Here is a 6,000-nt window from a genome sequence, read left to right as displayed (position 1 = left end):
AGGCCGAAGGGAATGCAGGGGGGGACCACCGGGTGGGGGGACCACCCAAGAGATGGGGCTCCGAGGTCTGCCCTGTAGGGTGGAGACAGGTGGCACCCCTGACCTGACTGTGAGTTCCTCCCCAGGACCCTCATCCCGTCACACACCCACCCAGACTCTTGGGAGGTGGGAGGCCAGTCCAGCCTCCCTTACACGGAACAGTCACAAGGCCCTCCATTTCTGGGCCCCAAACCCCTGCCCTCTGATTTTTGAGGTCTGCTCTCACCCCGTCTTTACAGCTGAGAAGGCTCAGAGGGCCACCGTGTCTAACCCAAGGTCAAGTGGCAAGCCTCAATGGCCCTTCAGCCCTGAGCCATGCAGACTCTGGCTGACCGTGGGGGGAGGCTGGGGAAGGGGTGCGCGGCCCGGGTGGGTGGGGGAGGCAGTGCTGGGGAGCGGGGCCAGGCCGGCCAGCAGGATGTCAGGTGAAGGTGCAGGACCTTCTCCCCCAGGCCACAGGGAGCCCAGGGCGGTCCAGGAGCGAGGAGTGAGTGACAGAGGTGGCATTCGGGAAGCCGCATGTGGCAGCTGGATGGGCTGGAGTTGGGGAGCCAGTGGGGGGGCTGCAGACCAGGGCGGGCAGAGTGGCAGCCGGATGGGACCCAGCCATCCTGTAGCCCCCGCCAACCCCCAAGTCTCAGGGACAACTGAAGAGGACAGGAGGGGACGGCAGGGACAGGAGGGGCAGCCTTCTGGGCTCAGGAGAGACAGGCAGGACCCGGGAAGCTTCCAGAGGGGCCCCAAGTGGGGGAGGCACAGGACAGACTAATGACAGGGAAGAGGAAGGGACAGTGGCTCCAGTCCTCTCGGTGACAGGTGAGAGCAGGGAGGCCATGGGCCACTGAGCAGGAAGGAAGAACCTGCTGCGAGGGGACAGGCTATTTATGGCCCAGGCTCTGCAGGGAAGGAGTGAGGGGCCCCAAATGACCCTGCCACCCACTGGCAGCCAAGGACCCCGGCTGGGGGGGGGGCAGTGAAGAGAAATCAGGCTTCAGCAGAGGAATGTGCAGGCCCAGCCACCCAGGGAGGAGGGCGGAGGCATAGTGGGCAGGGCTCCAGGCCCAGGCCCAGGCCACCCTCCTCTCAGGGAGTCGGGGGCAAGCTACTCTCCCCCCCCCCACCTTCCATCATTAAAATGGAACCACCCTGGGGGGGGAGTTGGGGTTGTGGCCCAGCGGTAGAGCACTCACCTAGCACGTGCAAGGCCCTGGGTTCCATCCTCAGCACCATGTAAAGATAAATAAGTGAAATAAAGGTGCTGTGTCCAACTACAACTAAAAAATAAATATTAAAAAAAATGGAACCACCTCTTCCAGAGGGACGATGACATGTGCAAAGTGGCCTCCGCCTCCCTCTTCTCCCCTGGCCTCAGGAGTCCTCCCTGAGGGTCTTGGAAAGTGGGTTTGCTGGGAAAGGCAGGCTCAGAAGCTCCTCTGCTGTCCTGGCCACCCCAGCTCCCTGTCAGCTCCCAGGGGACATGTCACAAAGCCTCAGAGCTGAATGGGTCCTTTGGGCCTGACCCCATCTCAAGTTCAGATGGGGAGGTTGAGGCCCAGAGGGGGAAGGGACCCACTGCAGGGACTCGGGTGCCCACTGAGGCCGGCCTGTCCTGCACCTGACCTGGCCTTGACCGTCTGTGAGACCAGGATGATGAGGGCCTCTTGCCAGGGTAGGGCCCAGGGCTCACCCAGCGGCTGTGCACAGAGGGCTGGAACCCAGTAGGTGCACAGGTTCCTTCTGCTTGCTGAGGTCACAGCTGCTGTGGCCAGGAGCCAGCTTGGGCTTCAACCAGACCTGGGTCGAATCCTGGCCCTGCCTGCCGCTCACTGCTGAGTGACTCCGGACGAGCAGGCCGGCCTCTCTGAACCTCGCCTGCCCCTCGGTCATTTAGGGGGAGCCTCAGCGACCTCCTTTTGGGGTGGTTGTGAAAATGGAGTGAGGCAGCCGCGGCATCAGCCCCAGACCTCTAGCGGCCTGGGCTGCTCTGTCCTCTCCCACACCACGGCCTGCACCCTGCCTCGCACCCACCATCAGAACCCACACAACGCGCTCCTGCATGGGTGGGGGACCCAGTCTTAAAAACACTGGGGCAACCTCTCCTGTCTGGCAGGAAAGTGGCTCCCCCGTGCCCGAGGCCTATTTTAGCCTCCTACTCCTGCCTGGAGAGGCCCAGAGCATGAGGCCAGGGCCTCAACCGTGTCCTTGGAGCCCTCCCTGACCCACCCGCCCTCCGGGGGGCAATCTGTGCCTGGGGGCTCTCCTTTCTCCTGGTCCCTGTCCCCTCTCCAGGGTACTGAAGGCATGACCAGTGGGCATGGAGAGGCCATAGTCTCACTGGGGGACCTGAGTGGCCTAGCTAGGGACCCTGCAACCTGGGTCCAGAGTTGGGGGAGGCCAGGGGACTGAGAACCAGGAGGGGAGGGAGGAGGGGGTCCAGATGTTGGCCCAGGCCCTTTCCAGCGTCCTCTGCAGCAGCGGCCGAGCCAGCTCCTGCCCAGAGAGATACTGGTGTCTCTGTCCCTGGGGAAAAGCCAGCCCAGGCTTGAATGGCCCGAGTCCCTACCCTGGGCGGAACCAGGACCCTCCCAGGGCTCTGAAGCCCGGGCTTTCTGCCATCACAGCGGCTGTGGGTTGAAATAATGGGGGTGCACTTCTCCGCCTCAGTGTCCCCTCCCCAGGAAAGTCCAGCCCGGACACTTGTTTCTAAGAACTCTCCTCTGGCGTCCACCAGCCCTGTGGCCCGGGATCCCTACGCGGTCCCCGGGGTCGCTGTCCCACAGCGCCGCCCCGTGGCGGCCCCAGGAAGGCAGGAGGACGGAGCCGGCCCCGGGACCCCCGGGCTCTCGGGCTGCAGCCTCGCTGGGCCGGTCTCCGCCCGCAGACCCGCCCGCCTCCCGGCCCCTGCACCCCGCTGTCCAGGCTCTCGGGCGGGACACCTCAGGCCCATTTTGCAGGCGCGGAGGCTCTGAACGCAAAGGGACTTCCAAGGTCACGCCTTGGAGGTGCTGGGACTCAGAGAGGAGTTGCAGGTGGATTTGCGGGGGAACCCGAGTTTACAAAGAGCGTTTTGCAGACATTATTCAACCCAGGGTCCCCCGACCCCGCGCCGCCCCCACCCGGGCTGTGCTGCCCAAGGCAGAAACCACAACCCATCTGAGCACTCAGCTGGTCTAATTGAGAGAGCTGTACCTTTGAAACACCCCTGGATTGGCAGACAAAAAAGAATGCAAAACATCTTATTAATGAACTTTAATTATCGGTTACATTGTTTAAATGACAATATTTCAGATACAGTGAAAGTATATAATTAAATTTTTTTTTAAAGAGAGAGTGAGAGAGGAGAGAGAGAGAGAGAGAGAGAGAGAGAATTTTTAATATTTATTTTTTAGTTCTCGGCGGACACAACATCTTTGTTTGTATGTGGTGCTGAGGATCGAACCCGGGCCGCACGCATGCCAGGCGAGCGCGCTACCGCCCGAGCCACATCCCCAGCCCTATAATTAAAATTAATTTCACTTTTTTTTCCCCTTTGCAGTGCTGGGGATCAAACGTTTGCTAGGCAAGGGCTCCACCACGGAGCTACATCCCCACCCATTTTCACTCTTTTATATATTACTAGAAATTTTAGATTGACATGTGAGGATCATTTCTGTGGTGCACATATTTTCATAGAACATCACTGGACCAAAAAGACAAGAGATGCCATTCCTAGCCCCACCTTGACCCTGGCATCCTGTCAGGGATGCACCAGGCCCAAGTGTTCAGAAGCTTTCTTTAAGGAATCTGAAGACCACCAAAATCTGAGATTTAAACTGCAGAAATCTGGGCTGGGGATGTGGCTCAAGCGGTAGCGCGCTCGCCTGGCATGCGTGCGGCCCGGGTTCGATCCTCAGCACCACATACCAACAAAGATGTTGTGTCCGCCGAGAACTAAAAAATAAATATTAAAAAAAAAATTAAAAATAAATAAACTGCAGAAATCTCTCTGGCTTGGTCATCATTATAATTCTTAGGCTCTTGCATGGGACCTGGCACAGAGTAGGTGCTCATTAAATACTTGTCCAGTGAATTATCTCATTCAATGTTTATCTTAGGTAAGTAAATGGAACTAATGGAGCCCATAGGAGTCTGTGCACCTGCTCAAAACCCCAAACTTGACTTGTATGTACTAAGAAGAAAGATGTCCCATTATATGGCTATTTTAAAGACATTTAAAATTTGTACTTTTTAAAAATATTTTTTATTTAGTTGTTGATGGACCTTTATTTTATTTACTTATATGTGGTGCTGAGAAGCAAACTCAGTGCCTTACACCTGCTAGGCAAGCGCTCTACCACTGAGCTACAACCCCAGCTCTGTACTCTTTTTTAAAGTTGACAAACAAAAATGGTACATATTGCCAGGTGTGGTGGCTCACACCTGTAATCCCAGTGGCTTGGGATTACAGCCTGAGGCAGGAAGATGAAGAGTTCAAAGCATGCCTCAGCAAAATCAAGGCGCTAAGCAACTTAGTGAGACCCTCTCTCTAAGTAAAATACAAAATAGGGCTGGGGATGTGGCTCAGTGGCCAAGGGCTCCTGAGTTCAAAAAAAACAGGGGGGGGGTACATATTTATTGTGTACAACAGGTTGTTTTTGAAATCCGTAAACTCCATAGAATGATTACACTGAACAATTAACACGTATGTAACATCACATATATTTTTGTGCTGAGAATACTTTAGATGTACTCTCTTGGGGCTGGGGTTGGGGCTGAGTGGTAGAGCACTCACCTAGCACGGGCAAGGCCCTGGGTTTGATCCTCCGCACCACATAAAAATAAATAAACAAAATAAAGGTATTGTGTACAACTAAAAAATAAATATTTATTTAAAAAAAACCCAAAAGATGTACTCTCTTAGCAATTGTCAAAAATATAATACAGGGCTGGGGATGTGGCTCAAGCGGTAGCGCGCTCGCCTGGCATGTGTGTGGCCCAGGTTTGATCCTCAGCACCACATACAAACAAAGATGTTGTGTCTGCCAAAAAAAAAAAAAAAAAAAAAAAAAAAAAAAATATATATATATATATATATATATATATATATATATATATATATACATATATATATATATATATTACATTGTTATTTCAGTAGCCCATGCCAGCAACTGAGGAGGCTGAGGCAGGAGGATGGCAAGTTCCAGGCCAGCCTCAGCAGCTTAGCAAAGTGGCCCTAAATGAATTAGTGAGATCCTATTTGTTTGGCTTTATATATATATTTAGTTGTAGTTGGACAAAATACCTTCATTTCATCCATTTTTTTTTCTTTTTTATGGCGCTGAGGATTGAACCCAGCACCTTGCACGTGCTAGGCTAGTGCTCTACTGCTAAGCCACAGGCCCAGCCTCTTAAGATCCTGTTAAGAAATTTAAAAAAAAAATTAAAGTACTGGGGGATGTAGGTCAGTGGTAGAGTGCCCTTGGGTTCATTCCCGGTACAAATATGTAGAGATGATACACTGATGACACATTGTTATTAACAATATTATACAAGAGAATACCTGAACTTATTCCTGGTCTAACTGACATTTTGTATCCTTTGACCAACATCTCCTGCCTGTGGCCTCTGCCCAGCCCTGCGTAACTCTGTTCTGTGCTGCTCTTGAGTTCAACAAACAAATGAGACCGGTTGGTTTCTGTCTTTTTATAGCTGATTTATTTCACTTGACACAGTGTCCTCCAGGTTCATGAGTGTTGTCAAAAATAGCAGCATGTCTCTCTTTTTAAAGGCTAAATCCTATTCCATGGTATAGCTGGACCTTAGGATTCCAAATCCTGGCTACTGTGGGTAACACTCCAGTAAACTCAGGGCTTAGGGTCGTGGGCACACTGATCCCATTCCCATGGCTCTGCCGGGTGTGAGACCGTCACACCCTCTTCAGAATATATTGTCCAATATATGTTGTTAAAGGTCATTATA

This window comes from Spermophilus citellus (genome assembly GCF_964194105.1).
Source record: "Spermophilus citellus genome assembly, chromosome: 10".
NCBI lineage: Eukaryota > Metazoa > Chordata > Mammalia > Rodentia > Sciuridae > Spermophilus > Spermophilus citellus.
Note: the sequence above shows the minus strand (reverse complement) of the source record.